Source organism: Leuciscus leuciscus (assembly GCF_965113295.1).
Source record: "Leuciscus leuciscus genome assembly, chromosome: 4".
In the NCBI taxonomy this organism is placed as follows: domain Eukaryota; kingdom Metazoa; phylum Chordata; class Actinopteri; order Cypriniformes; family Leuciscidae; genus Leuciscus; species Leuciscus leuciscus.
Genome location: NC_138728.1, coordinates 53,332,006 through 53,351,601, shown reverse-complemented (window position 1 = coordinate 53,351,601; position 19,596 = coordinate 53,332,006).

The window sequence follows — 19,596 nt, the reverse complement described above, 5'->3', positions numbered from 1 at the left end:
ATCTACTGTTACAACATTCATGAACATATTTCAATCAAAAATGTAAGAGCTTTCTGTTTGTCCATTGATTTCGTCAGCAACTTAATTTGTGTTCCACACAAACACATTTTTTGGAAGTTTGAAAACAAATGTTTTACACTTACCCTCTGAAACTCTCGCAAATCTTTGATGTCACTGAGCACCCTGACTGTGCTGCTTGGAATCAGTTTGTCCTCAAATGCAAAGGCCAAGTGCCGAACGATCGACGCCTTTGACTTGCTGTTGACAAGTATGTCGTTGGTGTTCTTTATCTGCTTTGAGGGTGAAAACCCTACACCACTGAGCTTCATTGGAGTCCTGCAAAACACACAAAACATCTTCATTCAGTTTTTGCATTTCACACACAATACAACCTGCATTCCCGCTTCACATTGCTCTTCCATTTACTATACACAACAACAGTTCCCTTAAACACTCTTCTTAGTTCCTAACATTTCAATTTACTTCATTTCTACACATCCAATATTAAAATTTAAACGTTCTACATGTAATAACCGCTGAATGACTTCGTGATGTCCATTTATACATGTACAACTTGAGTACTGCTTAAAAATAAAAATCACATAAAAACCCTTATATACATCTTCATGCTACTCACTGCCATGTTGCTTTTGCACAGACTACATTTCATCCTGCAATATATGCATCTCTGCATACAATTCTTTTTAAGTGTTGGTTTGGTTTTCAAAGAAACATCACTTACAAAGCTACAATTTAAATATTTTTGAACAATGAACATATTTTGACATTCCAGCAGACAGTCTACCTACAAAGTTAATTTAAAATAGACCAAGAGGTAGCATAAAAATATTTGTCTTTGCCCATCTTTAACACTGCAAACAGTTGTGTTTCTGCACGTCGAACACAACAACACGACTGTTTTTGTCAGCCTCCTGAAGTAAAGCAGTAAAATAGCGCGCATTGCCCGACTTGGCCTGCACCACCGGCGACACTTCATGCACGTACCCCTCCACCTCATGGTATGCTCGCTTCGGACTTGCCATTTTTCAGTTGAACACACACACACACACACACACACACACACACACACACACACACACACACACACACACACACACACACACACACACACACACACACACACACAAAACATCAGTTTTACCATGTTCCCAATCCCTGCAATTCGGTCCCACGCCTTACAGTTTCATGCACTCCAAAAGGCCTTACACATACGTACGCATTTTATCTCCAAATAGTACGTTCAATGAAACCAATACAGTTCCCTTACATCACTTACATACATCGTCTTCTCCCACAACACAACAACGCTTGTCGAAACGCTTTTTCACACTTTTAGTATTACACGGTTATTTTTCTTTCTTTCCAAATACTGAATCTCCCATTAAATACCTTCGCTCTTAACCTACAAAACATAACACTATTCCATTTTAACAATCTTGTGTTTACTTTGACAATAAAGGGACATACCTGATAAAACCGAACACTTGTCCACACCAAGCGACGAACAAAATAGGCTTGTTTGAGATGAGCAAAATCTGCGCAGAACCGATCACCGGTGATCAGCGCGAGATGCATGCCGGTTAGAAATGTGTCCGAGAGCGGTCTGCCTTGCTCTGATGTCATGCTGACGTATGTCAAAAAACTCTCGCGAGCGCAAGACGCACGTGTCGGATTCTGCAGTCGCGCGCAGTTGCTCTCCACCTACTGCGCTGATCAAAAGCATGATGGGAAACGACTTACTGACGACACAGCTTAATGTTCATTGGTTTAAACAACCGTGATGTATTGTTCTCTTTTAAAATGTTTGATTTTAAAACTCTGTTATCATGTTTTATGTGTATAGCCTACGTTATGTGTGAATATTCCCAAACTCTCTGACAGTGCGATCTCTATGGGTTATGCATTTTTATAAATTAAAATAAAAAAACCCCCACATATGTCTGTATTAAAGACAAAAAAATAGATAAACATGTATTTTGAATGGAATTAAATAAATATGCTACTTTGGGTGTCTTGTTGATTATATGTGATGCGATCCGGGAAAACCCACCACATGGTGAAATTTTACCTATTACAGATTTTGATATCACATGGAAGCTGGTATTAGGCCCTTTCCAAATCTGCTTTTATTTTTATCATAGCTTGTTGGTAGCAAAAGTTATGTTTATCTGAAGTCGGCCGATCGCTATGATTTTCTGGAATGGAATTTTGAGAAAAACGGGTTTAATTAACTGTCACTGTCGAGACGCTTCTTGTCCATCTCGCGATTGTTATAAAACTGCGTGACGTTATAGTTTAAACAGGATTGGCGCGAAATGCGCAATATACACATTCACTGTAGTGTTAAGAGACGGACAGGTGTATGGGATATACAGCGATTGTTTTTTTTTTTTTTTCACCTCTGCCGGGCGTTAGAGAAAATGGTCGCATAGAATGCATTAGAGAAAGAGAGTATTTTCAGCTTGACACTATAAATCGCTGTTTTTCTGTACTAAACAAGGGAATTTTGCCAAGATATTTTCAGAGATAAGAGAAAAGATGTTATAGAATAATAATTTAATGAAAAAAAAAATTGGACAAAAAAACTGACATTCAAACTATTTTGGAATTTACTGAAAACGGCCCAGCGCGACATCCGACGGGTTTTCCCAGATCGCATCACATATTTATTTTCATATAAAAGCAACAGAACTTGAATTCCATCCAGTTTATTAGCAACATTGTGCACGATCGTGAATCCCGCGATATCCATCTCTGATCTCACAGGTGTCAGATCCACTGCGAGAAAACTCCTAAACGCATTCAAATATTTTCAACTGCTGACTCCTCGTCATCCCATAGGTTGCCTTTTCGCCACCGCGTTGACGTCAGTCGTTTCAACCAATCTTCTGTCCCACCTGGCTCAAAACTTGACGCCCACTTTCGAGAGCCACTGATTACGAATCTACGGAGGCGCCCATGCAACCCCAAATACGTCATTTTCAGAAAAAACGAACATCACGTGACGCGAACTCCACTTACTTGAACGATAACTTTCAACTATCACAACAATATTATAATTTGTTGTGATATAGGCTATAGCTTATTTTTTATATTCTCTCTGTGCAGTCTTTCACCTGCCTGTTATATAAAATACGCACGAACAATTTTGTACTTCTTTCTAGCTTATACGGCAACATAGACTTCCCTCGAATTTGCTGACACGCACTCTCACACACACACACACACACACAGAGACAGAAGCTTAAAACCATTATTTTTTACAACAGTTATGGTGCACTGGCTTTCAGCTTAGTTTATTAAAGGAGTCATAACCTGCAATTTTCACTTTTCCACGAGAATCAATGTATGTTATGATCGACTAACGATTATACACTGGCCGGGAAGCCGATATTTTTTTTTTTTTTTTTTTTCAAATCTCTTTATTCAATTTTAAACATGAAACAAGAACAAACAAAATCCCTCTACACATATAGAATACAGAAACATAACATCCTAAAAAAATGAAATATATATATATATGATAATAATAATAATAATAATAATAAAATAAAAAAATAAAAAAAAATAAAAAAAATAAAAAAATAAAAAAATAAAAAAATAAAAAAATAAAATAAAATAAAATAAAAAAACACATTAATTATTAGCTGTGAGTAACGATCCGAGGACTACTGCCCAATCGTTTGCAGCAAAGACGCGGGACACTAAATTTATTCAGGATTATCTGGGAAGGTCAACTTCCCCACATATTCAAAAAAGGGATCCCACGTCTTTGAGAATTTAGCCTGGGAGCCCCTTAACAAATGTCTAATTTTTTCTAGTTTGGCGAAGTAAAGGACATCCCTAATCCAATGAAAGTACGATGGAGGTGTAGGAGACTTCCACTTCAAAAGTATCAAGCGCCTCGCTAACAAACTAACAAAGGCTATGAACATCTTGAGTTCCGCAGACAATGATATTGTAACCGGAGTTACCCCGAAAAGTGCAGTGACCGCATCAGGCACTAATCTCTTCCCTGTGACCTCACTCAAGGAATCAAAAATATTTTGCCAATAAGTTGTTAGGACTGGGCAAGACCAAAACATATGTATATGTGTTGCTGCTGCCTGGTGACATCGGTCACAAGTCGGGTCAATATTACTAAACATCTTAAAGAGCCTGGTCTTAGTCAGATGAGTACGGTGTACAATTTTACATTGGATGAGTCCATGTCTGGCACAAATTGAAGAGCGGTGCACTTTGTCGAGAACATTCCCCCACATATCGTCAGTGAACGCAATCCCCAGATCTTCCTCCCATAGCGCTTTAATTGACGACAAAGAAACCAATCTGAGTGAGTGAATCTGGGCATAAATGAATGAGATCATACCCTTCAAAGCAGGAGCTGGTTTTAAAAAAATATCAAGGGGTGTGTCAGAGGGTATAGAAGGAAACTGGGGGAACCTATGAAAAACAAAATTACGGATCTGCAAGTATCTAAAAAAGTGTTGTTTTGAGAGGGAGAATTTTTGGGACAACTGTTCAAATGAGGCGAAAGTGTTATCAATATAGAGATCCTTAAATGTTTTAATACCCTTATTGGACCAAACTTCAAATGCACGATCAATTAACGATGGAGGAAAGGAGTAATTAGCTGTTATTGGCGCCAAAATAGAATATGTTTGAAGACCAAAGGAACGTCTAAACTGATTCCAAATCTTCACAGTTGTCTTAATAATGACATTTTTTGTGTAACTTTTTATAGGTGACTTAACAGGCGAATGAGCCAAAGCTGAGAGTGAAACAGGCTTACAGGAAGATTGTTCCATTCCCAACCAAACTGATGACAATAACTGTGGACCAGAATGCAGCCAAAACTGAATTATTCTAAGATGAGCCGCCCAATAGTAAAACTTAAAGTTGGGTAAGGCCATACCTCCTAGCTTCTTCGGGCTCTGTAAATACTGTTTGCGCAATCTTGGTGGCTTCCCATTCCAAACAAAATCCGAAATAATGGCGTCTAATTTACGAAAGAAAATTTGTGGAAGGAAAATCGGAATACATTGAAACAAATATAAAAACCTGGGAAGAACATTCATCTTAATACTATTAATCCGAGCAGCTAGGGATAAGTTCAACACTGACCAACGGTTAAAACTGCTTTGTACCTGAGACAGAAGAGTAGTGAAATTAGCGCAATAAAGATCCTTGAACTTAGCAGTAACCTGAATCCCAAGATATTTTAACTTGTGTTGAGCAACTTTAAACGACAGGGTGTGAAGTGGATATTCATGTGCTGCTTTATTAAGAGGTAGAAGCTCACTCTTACTTAAATTTAACTTGTATCCAGAAATGGATCCAAATGAGCAAAGAACAGAGAGTGCCGCCGGAACTGACACAGAGAAGTCAGTAATAAATAAAAGAAGATCATCAGCATATAGAGACACTCTCTGTTCCTGCCCACAACTCACAATACCTTTAATATGCGGGTCACCACGAAGCGCAATGGAAAGAGGCTCAATTGCCACAGCGAATAAAAGAGGACTTAAAGGACACCCTTGCCGCGTTGAACGATAAAGAGGAAAATAAGAAGACTGATTATTATTTGTTCTAACTGAAGCCAAAGGGGACGAGTATAAAAGCTTCACCCAAGAAATGAAATTTTCCTTAAAGCCGAATTTCTCCAAAGTATAAAATAAGTATGCCCATTCCACACGGTCAAAGGCCTTCTCCGCGTCTAATGCTATAATTGCTTGAGGTAAGGGTGTTGACGAAAGATTATAAATAGTATTAAAGAGCCTTCTCAAATTAAAAAAGGAGTGCCTATTTTTAACAAACCCAGTTTGATCCGGAGAGATAATATCTGGAAGAACAGTTTCCAAACGAAGAGCAAGCATTTTAGATAAAATTTTGAAGTCAACATTTAATAAACTGATTGGTCTATACGAAGAGCAAATAAGAGGGTCCTTGTCCTTTTTCAAAATAAGAGAAATAGAAGCCTGATTAAGTGTAGGGGGAAGTTTAGCAGCCAGAAAAGATTCATTAAACATATCAATCAAAACCGGGGCTAGTTTATTTTGAAAGCATCTGTAAAACTCTACAGGAAAGCCGTCTGGTCCTGGACATTTGCCAGACTGCATCGCTTTGAGAGCACAGGAAAGTTCTAGAGCAGTTATTGGGATTTCTAACTGATCTGCCATGTCCAAATTAACCTGAGGGATTTCCAAATTGGAGAAGAAGCCATCAAAATCACAGTTTCCCACATTTGTCTCTGATGTATATAATGAGGCATAATAAGCTCTAAATTCTTCGTTTATTTCTTCTGGGTCTATCGTAGTGCCCGAAGATGTGGCAATTTCTGGAATTTGGTGAGAGGAGATAGTCTGCCTCAACTGATGTGCCAACATTCTACCAGCTTTATCCCCTTGTTCAAAGTATGCACTGCTAGTCTTAAGTAACAGCTCAACAGCACGGTCCGCGGCCAATGTGTTAAATTCTGACTGAGCTGTGAGGCGTTCTTTATACAACTCAGGAGTTGGAGAAGTGACATACGCGGCATCCAATTGGGCAATACGATTAGTTAGAGTGACCAATCTCTTCCTCTTCAGCTTTCTATCATAATTCACATAAGAAATAATTTGACCTCTAATGTAAGCTTTCAATGTCTCCCATAAGACAGACGCAGAAACATCAGAGGTCTTATTAGTACTCAAAAACAAATCAATTTGTCTGGAAATCATATCAGTAAATTTTTCATCTGACAATAAACACGTGTTAAGACGCCAAGGGTAACGTGAGCGAACCAAGCCTTTAAACCTAATATTGAGTACGACAGGAGAATGATCTGAGATAACCATTGGTTCATATGAGCAAGAGGTAGAAGAGAGACATGGAAGAAATCTATTATCCAATAAGAAATAATCAATCCGAGTAAATGTACGATGCACAGGAGAGAAAAAAGAAAAAGCTTTACTTGTAGGATTAAAGAAACGCCAAGGATCTGAAATTGAAAAGTTCTCCATAAAGTCTTTTATAACTTTAGCCGATTTTGAAAGTGTTACAGATTTATTAGAGGAACGGTCCAGATTTGGGTTCAACCAACAATTAAAGTCCCCACCTAAGATGAGTAAGTGGGAGGACATATCCGGAAGAGCGGAAAAAAGTTTCCTGAAGAACTCAGCGTCATCCCAGTTTGGGGCATATACATTAACTAAAATTAGTTGGGTGCCATATAAGCTGCCTGTAACTATCAAATATCTACCATTAGGATCAGAGAGCACTTTAGAACAGACAAAAGGGATTGATTTATGAAATAAAATTGCAACGCCCCTGGACTTACTATAAAATGATGAGAAATAAGATTGACCAACCCACTTACTTTTAATTTGAGATTGAGTAGATTTTAAGTGCGTCTCTTGAAGGTAAACAATCTGTGCTCCTAAGTTTTTGAGATGAGTTAATACCTTCGTACGTTTCACAGGGGAGTTCAGGCCTTTACAGTTCCAGGACACTAACTTGAGATCACCTCCATCAGTACTTAGGTTTAAACTTGATTGGGCCATCCACCAAAAATAGGACAGAAAAGGAATGTCAATGAAAATGACAAATAAACCGTCACCACAGCAGCATAAATTGGTAAAACAAAATAAAAACCAATACAATAAAACCTAGAAAACACGTGACAACAACAACAAAAATAAAACACAAGCCCACCCACCCCCCCACACCACCCCATTGTTAGCATCTCCCCAAATGAGATGCACACAAACCCAAACCTAACTAAAGGCACAAAACGCTCCGTAATAGCTCTAAGCTAAAAAGAATAGTGCTACCTGAGAGAAATTGACTAAGAAAGATGAATAAAAGAAAACTGAACCAATGTACCTACAGGGTTTGTAAAGGTCACAAAATCCAACTTAAGCCAGACGAATTGCCCAAAACATCTAATGAGACCAGAACAACATTGCTTTTACTGTTAAAGCATTAACAACTGATACAAAAAAAATTAAAAATACAAAAAAAATACAAAAAAATAATAATAATAATAAAAATAAAAAATATATATAAAAACAAGTGTCACGAACAACTGTAGATAACCCAGGGCCAATATACAAAAAGAAAAGACAATCTACCTGTAGGCATTAGCACCGTGAATGTCCATACTACTTACAGTTATTTTTAATAAAGTCACTGGACAAAGAGGGGTCTTCAAACCGCCGCGAAGTGTCATCCGACAAAATAATGGTTCTTTTAACAAAGTCACTGGCCAAAGAGGGGTCTTCAGGCCGCCGCGAAGTGTCATCCGACAAAATAATGGTTTTTTTAACAAGGTCACTGGCCAAAGAGGGGTCTTCAAACCGCCGCAAAGTGCCATCCAGCATAGTGATCTTAAATGTGGCGGGGTAACTTATAGAAGACCAAACAAAACAATTAACGTGACGTTATCTACTTGCAGACATTAGACTGATCTTGGCATCAAAACAAGATGATCACACTACTTGCAGTTCTTTTTAACAAAGTCACTGGCCAAAGAGGGATCCTCAAAACGCCGCGAAGTGCCATCCGGCATAGTGATCTTAAGTGTGGCGGGGTATAGAAGCCCATACTTTACCTCCGGAAAGGAGCGCAAACTGCGTTTTACCGCAGAAAAGGCAGAACGTTTCTTAGCGACAGAGGATGTAAAGTCTGGGAACACAGAGATCCGTTTGTCCTTGTAAAGGAGTGGGGAAGATTCGCCTGCTCGCCGTAGAATCTCGTTACGAGCATGGAAAAAATGCACCCGCACGATAAAAGCTCGAGGTTGGGTCCCAGCCGCTGGTTCGTTCCGCAGAGAGCGGTGAGCACGATCAAGTAGTGGTTTTTCTTCCAGTCCTAGTAGATCCTGTAGCAAGACTGCAATAAAATCCGTAGGACGCGGTCCTTCCACTCCCTCCGGTACACCAATCACCCGAATATTATTTCTTCGAGATCTACTTTCCAAGTCCTCGCACTTATCATCCAGACGATTCACCTGAGCGGATAACTTGCTAACAGTAGCCTCAAGTTCGCTTATACGGGAGCTATGGTCGTTAGCGGCCTGCTCAAGATCCCGCACTGCCGTTTCATGAGAGTCCACTAACCGCTGAAGTGGTTCAATAGAGGCTTTCAATTCCCCTCTAACAGACGAGATCTCAGAATGCAGTCCAACAGCAACAGTATCCATTTTAGAGAAAATATCATTCTTTAGCGCGTTCATCATAGCTTGTATCCTAGCGTCCAAAGTGCTAGCAGCACTGCTCTCTTGGTCCGGTGTTTCAGAGTCAGGAGGAGGCGGTGTTTTGCGGCCTCCTTTTTGGGTGTCCTGTTTCTGTCGAGTATTGTACATCTTGCAATGCCCAAGTTGAAATAAGTAATGTAGATTGTCTTCTAACTACCGTAAAAGCAATCACAAAGAGATAAATTAAAGAAAGGTACAAAAAAAAATATATATAAAAGTCAATTTCCCTCGGAGCTAGTGGAGGACACGTCTACTCTTCACCACACGCCATAGCGCCCCCGGGAAGTGCACGCGCACTCAAATACGAGATTTTGATTTCAGCTCCCTCTTGACGTCATGAGGTAGTAGGATATACCATATATGGACACCGCAGCAGGAAGCCTGCCCTTCCCCTCTCCCCCTCATATTCAGTTCAGTCGAGAAAGATGGAGAAACCGAAATTCCTTTTTAATGACGCTGTCCCAACAACCCTTTCAACTGGCGTATCGTTATGTGTGTGCGCTAAACATTTTACACCTCAATCATTTACAAATTTGGGGCAATATCAGGCGAAGTTGGCCTCGAAGCTCCGTTTGGGAAAAGGTGCCATCATGATAGTAAACGTCTCATCTCAATAACCACTGTAAGCTGATAAAATAAGTAGACTACATCTCCGTTAATGTAATCGACATTAAATAAAAGGTAAACCTATGTGGGAGAAAATAGCAACAAACGTTTTAGCTCGTTACCGATGTTAATGTATGTCTCAGTCAAAATGACTGTCTTTACCATTCAGAGACATCTTGATGTAGACGTCCATCCAACAACTCTACATCTTCCCTTTCCAGCTCTGGTTCAGAGTCCGGCTCAAACATGTAGGGTTGAATCCCGTAGGTCGCGGCCGAGTCGGGTTCATTCACCACTTGCGCCATGATGTCAGTTTGTAATGATCCTGAAGTTACCTGCGTGTCAACCCCCCTCCTTCCTTCAACCAATCAACGTGCCCCTCATTTGCATTATTAAAATGAGCGTCCACGACAGCCAAAACATCGCATTGATCTCGCAAGACAATAATGCCTTCAGAAATAAGGGTAGGCAAGGCAAGGCAAGGCAAGTTTATTTATATAGCACATTTCATACACAATGGCAATTCAAAGTGCTTTACATAGAAGAAATTAAAATAATGAAAAGAAATAAGAATAATTAAAACAGTTTAGAAAAATAAAATAAAATACAGTACTTTTAAAAAATAAAAAAGAATATTTATTATAGATCTTTCTTTCAAAGGATTCCCTTAAGACTTAAATCTTTCAACCTTCTTTTAACCTTCAATCTTCTTACGACTTCCATCTATCAACTTTCCTTTAACTTTCTTTTCTCCCTCATTTACTCACACGTTCTTTTCACTTTCTTTAGCACTTTAGCACTGCGTTCACATTCTTTCTCAGACGAAAACTTTAATATCGTCATTTAAATACTGTTCTACTTTCAAACCCACATTAATCACTTTCACATTATCACCTTCTGAGTGGGCATTTACAGTTTCGGGCTAAATGCCCTGCTGACATAGGAGAAATTAAAATAATTAAAAGAAATAAGAATATTTAAAACAGTTTAGAAAAATAGAGTAAAATACAGTACAGTACAAACAGTCGGACGAACAGCGGCACAGTGCTCATTCAGTAAATGCACAGCTAAACAGAAGTGTTTTGAGTCTGGATTTGAATGTGACCACTGTAGGAGCACATCTGATCTCTTCTGGAAGCTGGTTCCAGCTGTGGCTGGCATAATAGCTAAAAGCAGACTCACCATGTTTAGAATGAACCCTTGGTATTTCTAGCTGATATGATCCTAATGATCTGAGTGATCTGTTGGGTTTATATTCAGTGAGCATATCTGCAATGTATTGAGGTCCTAGGCCATTGAATGATTTATATACCAGTAATAATACTTTAAAATCAATCCTAAATCTAACTGGGAGCCAGTGTAAAGACCTGAGGACTGGTGTGATATGTTCATATTTTCTGGTTCTGCTCAGAATCCTGGCGGCAGCGTTCTGTATGAGCTGCAACTGTCTTATGGTCTTTTTGGGAAGGCCAGTGAGGAGTCCATTACAATAATCCACCCTGCTGGTGATGAAAGCATGCACAAGTTTCTCTAAGTCTTGTCTGGAAACAAAGCATCTAATTCTTGCAATATTTTTCAGATGATAGTATGCTGATTTAGTTATTGCTTTGACATGACTACTGAAACTAAGGTCTGACTCTAGTGTCACACCAAGATTCCTGACTTGATGTTTAGTTGTTTGACCCCTAGAGTGAAGGTATGCGTTCACTTTGAGAACTTCATCTTTGTTTCCAAACGCAATAACTTCAGTTTTGTCTTTGTTTAATTGAAGAAAGTTTTGACACATCCAACTGTTGACTTCGTCAATGCATCGGCACAGGGAGTCAATGGGGCTGTAATCGTTAGGCGATAGGGCTAAGTACAGCTGTGTGTACTTTTATTGTGTATTAAGTGGAATAGGCCTACATCAAATTGTCTTAACTGCGTCTGCATGTTTTAAAGTGATTCCCAATTTTAGCAGTATGGGGTGGAATATACGAATAAATATAAATGACGTGCATCAAAATCTTTTGTTTATTTGTGATAATCTTAGCACTTTATTATTTAAAATTAAGATATAATTTATACAAAACGAAATTCACTTTAAAGAAAGGTTTTCTACAAAACATAACTTAATGAAGTGGTCAAAATCTTGTCTGTCGACAAGTCTGTCTGTCCCACTCCATGTCTCTCGATATATTGCGTATACTTTTCATAATCAACATAAATGGAAAAAAATAACATTATAACAAATATGAAACTAAATGCGCTTATTTAAAGGGGTCATAAAATGGTACATGCACTTTTACAAGTTGATTGTACTGAAATGTGTGTTGGCAGTGCCTGTACACAACCATCATAAAATGATAAAAATCCATCCAGTGTTTTTTTTTAAATCTCCTTATATGTTTTCCCCCATCTCAAATCAAGCCGTTCGATTTTGTGACGTCACAAAATCGACGCCCCTCCCACGATTGTTGATTGACAGCAGCGTTTCAACACAGACCCGCCCTCGCTCGTGAGCGAGCTGTCAATCATAGTCCGCCGCTGTTGATACGCTGGAGCGCTGTCTATGAGCAGAATGGCGTCTAAGCGATTGTGGTGTTCTGTTCTTAGGTGTAATAACGAACACAGCATCATTTTGATGTTCCTAAATCCGAACCGCTGAAGACGCAGTGGCTGAGTTTGTTTTCGAAGGGAATATTCCCCACGATCAACGTCAATGCTTTCATGTTTGCATGAATCATTTCACCAGACTGCTTTATAAACAAGAACATTGAAAAAGGTATTAGCTCCTGTCTGAGTATGTTGTTTATGTGCCTAGTGACTGTCATAGTCTCACAGACTGTTTATTTTTTAAACCGATCAGTAAAATGTTAGTGCTTCAGCCCTGACAGTTGTACCTAACACTGCATAGATAACGTTACGCATCATTGACAAGCCTACATTTACCGAAAAAAAGTTTTTCATGACCATGTCAGGGTTCTGCCCTGGCAGCGTTGTCTGTGTTGTCTCTATTTAATGTATCTATGTTTTTGTTGTGCTTAAACACATGGCTGTGTCTTTGTTTGTGTTTGCCATGTGCTCCTCTGTCCCTTCCTCCTTGTTTCCCGGTACCACGCCCCCTTGTTTAAGTTGAGTCCTTGTTTGAGTGTTAGCACCTGTCTCCTCGTTAAGTCCTTGTTTGTCTGAGTGTGCTCACCTGTTCCTCATGTTCTTAGCTCCCTTTATATGTGTGCTCTTTCCCTCTTGTGTTTGCCAGTTTGTTAAATGTTGTCCCTCTGAGTACTAATGTGTCTCAGTATCGTTTCTCTTAAGTCTTTAGTGTTTTGTTGTAAAAGTTTGTTAGTGCTCTTGTAGCGGGACCTTGGCCCTTCACACTTGGGGCAAATATAGAAACACTGCCTCTAGCGTCACATGACTACGCCACCCTATTTAATAGGGAAATATAGATGTTACTACTAAGAATTGGTAAAAGATACACAGGAACGTGATTAGCAAGAAGGGGCTAGAGACGTGGATACCAATAATACAAAAGTTTTTATTTAAATACAATCATTTTTAAAATATATAAAAGCTGAGAATCATCAACAGACACATGCAGGAGAGACCATAATCCAAAGGAGGCAGACACACGCCCAAGGCTTCAATATCACTCTCAACACCCCGTGTACAAATAACAGCACACACACTGCAATAAAGTCAAGAAATAATCACACAGCACTCTGTGACGAGCTCTCTACCACCACGTACGGGCCTACTAGTGGTCTGCCCCAAAGCCTCAGCTCCTGTAACAAGAGTGTAAAATTATTTATGGTCTCAATATACAACACCCTCACTCAAACATGCACAAATAATAAACATTTAGATCAACAACAAGAAAATACTACAGAAAATGAAAATATGAAAGTCAAAGTTTGGTGCTGGCAGTGGGTATTACTCTCACTGACCTTCTACCAGCACCTCTTGAAGGAACTCACAAATCAAAATAAATACAACACTCAAAATAAACAAATCAGATCACTCAATACACACAAACAATTATAAATGAAAATACTGCAAAATTTGAATGTATAGTGTGGAAGACACTCATCGGTTGGAGTGGTTAATACTGGAGAACGGGCGCCACGTTAGGCTGCACAGTGCGCACACACATACGCACACACACACACGTGTTGGAGGGAGAGTTTGTTATAAGGATCGTGGGCTAACTTATATATAAAGCAGCAGCGTCAAGTCAGCGTTGCCCACCAGGCGTCACAGAACATCTATTCGTCCTAAGAATAAAAACATCAGCAACTTACAATATATAAAATAATGAGCGCTGTAGAAAGTGGGCGTTTCACATACCTTTCATTCACAAACTCGGCGTATAGAGGACCCGGGACACAACATCCCTCCAAAGCACGGGAATGCCAGAGAGGCAGGCGAAGAAGAGCAGCCGCCACTTAAGCCTCACACAGCGAACGATCCCCGCAGCTATAAATCACATCGTCATTACCACCAGTTGTATAACGTTACCCGTGTACTGACTGATCAGCCAACGCACACACATAAGGCTACCTCAAAGTATCATGAGACACGGGACTGCCATAGAGGCATGCAACAGGAGAGCCGGAGCCGCCAACGGCCGCGAACAATCCTGAAAGCGGAAGCGCTAGGAGAAAGAGGGGCGGTCCCACGGGCAATGACGCGACACCAAACCGGCAAACACACACACACAAGAGTGACTACAGGTTCTCTCTTTTATACGGTACCACCAAGTTTGTGATTGGACTCGCACTACCCCACGCACATTAATTTAATTACAGTGGGCTATATACGTCCCACTACACTCTGGTTACTGTCATTGGCTCTGTCTGTCCTGTTCCCTGTTCCAGTCCTGTCCAGCAAGCAGCCCTGTTCTGAGCCTGAGATATCTGAGCGTCAAGCTATAAGAAGTTCCTGTCTGGCTTTAGCTGGTTACCTCTGGTCTCACTCTGATCTGCCATATCTACACTCCAGCCTACGGACACCTCATTACATCTGCTGCTCTACTGTTGTCATTGTCTCATCTCTACCTATAGATTGGATTGCTATCTTCTCCCACCTCGTCGTGTCATCTGTTTGTCAATAAAGCTGTTAATTGTCATCCTGCATTTGAGTCCTCCTTCACAGATCCGTAACAGACCATTAGCTGTAACATCAATCTGTCAATGAACTAACGTATACATCAGTAAACACATAGCGTTCGTATCTCACTACTCTACCCTGCCAGTACACACAAAGATAGATCAAAGTGACATTACATGAACCAACCATTCAGAAACGTCCTGTTTTCCGACTCCGGTTCAAACTGATACGGTTGCACAGTGTTCTCAGAGACTCCCGCTGCCATTCTTCAAAATATAACGTTACCCACAACTGTTGTCAAGGCAACACTCTACGTGTGTTGTTGTGTCAAAACGGCCACAGAACAGAGACACTATTATTGAGACTCCAGAGAAACAAGCAGCTTCAAATGCCTGTTTGCTGTTTTAATGCAATTCATTTTTTTGACAGTAAATCCTTAATTGGCATTTATCTTCTGTGCTTCAAGTCAATCACAAATTGACAGTTCAATAATCTCTGTTCAGTTTTTACAGTATAGTATTTGTTGTCATGCCTTTTGCGAGACATTGCACTGTTTCATGCTTTTCATCTTCAGAAAGATCTTTCGTTCTCCCCATGTTGCATGAGAACTTTAACTTGCTTAACAATGTGGAACAACCTCTTCAAGTAGGTTTTCTATTATTTACCTAAGAAGACCTGACAAGCTATAGAACAAACCTGCCAGAAATTGATAGCTTTCAAAAAAGAAATGAGAAATAAAATAGTCATTTTGAAAAACTAAAATCAGAATTTTTATTTTCCTGAAATCCTACTGATATGTCACTTGCATAATAATTTGTTACACAGTGTATATAGAGATGTAATGATACAGATAAAAGATTCAGACACACAAACATCTTTTTTTAGTTGTTACAAGACGAAAAGAAAGTAACCAATCGGGTATTATTAAAGAAAGTAAAAGAAAAAAATGGTGTTATAACAAAATTAATTATTTGCAAAGATCGCAAGCCCAGTTAGATTGTTTTGCCTTCTCAAAGTCAGGAGGACTCATGTTGAGGCATTTCACATGAAACCAGCCTTGGCATGCATGACATAAAATCTATATCTATATATCTATATACTGTATATATATATATATATATATATATATATATATATATATATATTAGTGGTGGGCCGTTATCGGCGTTAACGTGAGACTCTTATCGCGCGATAAAAAAAATATCGCCGTTAATCTATTCTCCAAGTTGGGTTGGGAGATGGCTCTATACTACACAAGCTATGATGACGCAATCTACCCGCGGCCGCGAGGTAAACCCGGCTGCAACGCATATTCGTCGTCATCTTAAGTAAACACGGCTGAAAGTGAAAGCTGGTGAAAAAGATCGGTGCAACATCCATTATTTGGACTTGGTTCGGGTTTAAGCCGTCAGACGAGCAGCAGCAAACTATATACAGAGTGTGTGGGGTAACAGTTCGGTAAGTTAACACACGACTAATCCGTTCTACCACCTCAAATTCAAAACGAAACATGATATCACTGAATACCAGCGCGCGCGTATATTATTCCCATTCCAATATATCTTAGTGGTGTAGCACATGGGCGTCGGAAGAAAAAAAAAAGTGGGTGGGTCCTCCCCCAGAAAAATGTTACTGGAGTAAATACCATTTCATGTATTCTGGTGCCTTTTAATTAAAGTAAACTAAACTCCACTTCACGTCGGGCGGTTCTTTGCCTCCACGTCGTGCATTAAATGCACAGCTATCCGTGGATTATCCCGCTAATACCATGGACATTTGCCAGCAGCAATGACAACTTAAAGCTGTTATTGATGTTTGCAACGCAATATTTGACTGGAAGGGTACAACGGGCGGTTACTTTCGTCAGTTGCGGCTCATTGAGAAATGTAATGTAGCGATTCAGCGGAAATGGAGTTTAATTTATTAGGGAATTCCTCAAGTGGAATGGATTTGACTGACGGCGCTCTGAGGAGCGAACAGACAAATGCGCTGAATCAGAGACGGTAAAAGTAAATGGGTCCAATTAATATCATTGGTCTTAAAAAGTGGTTGGGTCTTGTCCCACCCGTATACAATGGTTCCGACGCCCACATAATCTCGATTTTAAGAATCGTTGTTGTGTTTCTTTTTAACTGAAAAGACATCAGTTAGACAACATTCTAATTTTAAATGTGGGGTTTCATAAGCTCCAAGCCATAATAAACATTAGACCTACTTAAGTCTCTGCAGCTAGTGTACTTAAATTTTATTTATCTGCAAAATTATGTTGTATACTTACAGTTTTGCACAATATATGTTCTCAAAACTACATACACCCTTTAAAAAAAAATACATTTAGCAGTTGTTTAGCATGGGTCTGTGTAATCTGTTCTGAAATGGTTTTATTATAATATACTGTATATCGTTATCGCAAGAGGCTGCAATGTATATCACAATATAGATTTTAGGCCATATCGCCCATCCCTAATTGATAGCCTATAGTAGTTGATAATAGCATAGGCCTACCTAATGTTGCCTACGGACGGTAACAGTACAGTAGTAACCTTTTACAGTCTATGAGTAGAACAGCTTTCTCAAGCAGTTTGTGATGCATTTTGGAAACAGGAGATGAGCCCCTGGTCTAATGCGCCACCTGGCTTGAGAAACCCGTTCTCAAAGACTTACTTTTATAGTCATTATTTGGGTAGCACACATATTCTGAATGCCTTCGGCAGAATTCAAATGAGCCATTTTAATCTAGATTAATCTAGATTAATTTCAAAATTAATCTAGATTAATCTAGATTAAAAAAATGAATCTATGCCCACCTCTAATATATATATATATATATATATATATATATATATATATATATATATATATATATATATATATATATATATTAGGGCTGGGGGGAATTAACACGTTAATCTTTGTGATTAATTTGAGATGCTTAACGCGCTAAAAAAATAATAACGCAATTAAAGCAGTACTTTTTTTTGCCTCGTTTTAACGACTTCCTGTTGCGGCTGCTATTGAAAAGGCAGAAAATATGCCATCCTGCCCCTCCGTGTTCGGCGATCAGGTTTCATTCTCGCGCAGCTTTCATGAGCGGGTCTTTTCCACGCAATTAATTACAGCAAATTGTGCAATTAATTAGTTAATTTTTAAGTTTTAAGTTGAAAGTACTTACCCAGTCAGTTTTGGACCACCTCCAAGGGGTTGTGTCAAACCACATAAACCATAACACTTATCCTTTCTGAACACTAAAAAGTGTATAGATATTATAATAGTAACAGGGTTACAGAAGACACTAACAGTTTCATAATGTCTTTGTTCCCATTCATGTCCATCACCTGAGGCTGTCAGGATTTCCTCAGCCATCTTCTGACGCAGTTCCTTCAAGTTGGTCACAGAAGAATTGGTGCCCAAGTGGGAGGGAACTTCAGGGAAACTATTGACAACCTCCCTGCCATCTTTGAACAATAGTTGTAAGTGTAAGAATGTCTCAATAAAAAGGTTTTACTCACCATTTTAGAAAAAAAAACCCTGCATAACAAACACACCACAGCTGTATGCATCTCGCTGGATTGTATGCTTAATTGTGGACCCTCTCCACTCAATCTCCACCCACTCTTTTTTTCCATGCCTCATTTTGAAGTCAAGTATATTTGTATAGTGCTTTTCACAATACAAATTGTATCAAAGCAGCTTCACAGTATTAAATTAAAATAATACAACAAAGTTTGTTTCTAGTGGAATTTATTGATTGATAAAAATAAATTAATATTCCCAAAATATCCCCAACTGAGCAAGCCAAAGGCAACAGTGGCAAGGAACCGAAAAACTCCATCAAGTGACCTAATGGAGAAAAAAAAAACCTTGGGAGAACCCAGGCTCTAAATATTGACTGTGATAAATATATTACACAGTTCGGGTTAATACAGTTAAAGTGATTGGAAGTAATTAGAGCTGGGCTTAATGCTTTTATTTAAGCATTGTGTTTTTACCTATATCTGATTGCAGCTTATTTAGAGTCATTCTCTTCATCAGTTCCTTGTGGATTAATAAGAAAAATCTGACTGGAAGATGCATGTAGATACTGGAAAAAAGAGAGAATCCCATTTAAAATGTCAGTTCAGCTTTGACCACATAGCCATAAAGAAGGACTTATTGGTATTTTGAAAGCTTTCACCAAAAACTTCCAGTGGTTATCATCCACATTCAGGAAACTGATAACTGCGTGATACTTTTCAAAGTTCACCTGAAATGTTCGACAATTTCACATTAGTAAATCTTTTTAAACATGCGTTTTCAAATCTTCAATGTTTAACTATACAATGATACCTTCCGCAGACTCTGTCTACACACTGCATCTCTCTCTTTGGTCATGATCACTTGAGCAGTGTAATGGTTGAGGAGGTAAATGCTACTGTCTTTTCCCATTTTGTTGAGTATGGTTTGGAAGTAGCATTCAATTATCTTGATGAAAAGAGCAAATGTATGAAACAAAGATAACTGACAGCTTTTCAGATGTGCACAATATGTATGGTGTACTTTGGTGATTTAAATCATGCCAATTTTAAATAATAATAGCCCATGAATATTCTTGCCTCTCCCACAAGCCACTTGTGAGGTTGCAGAGTTTTGAACTCTGAGTGATG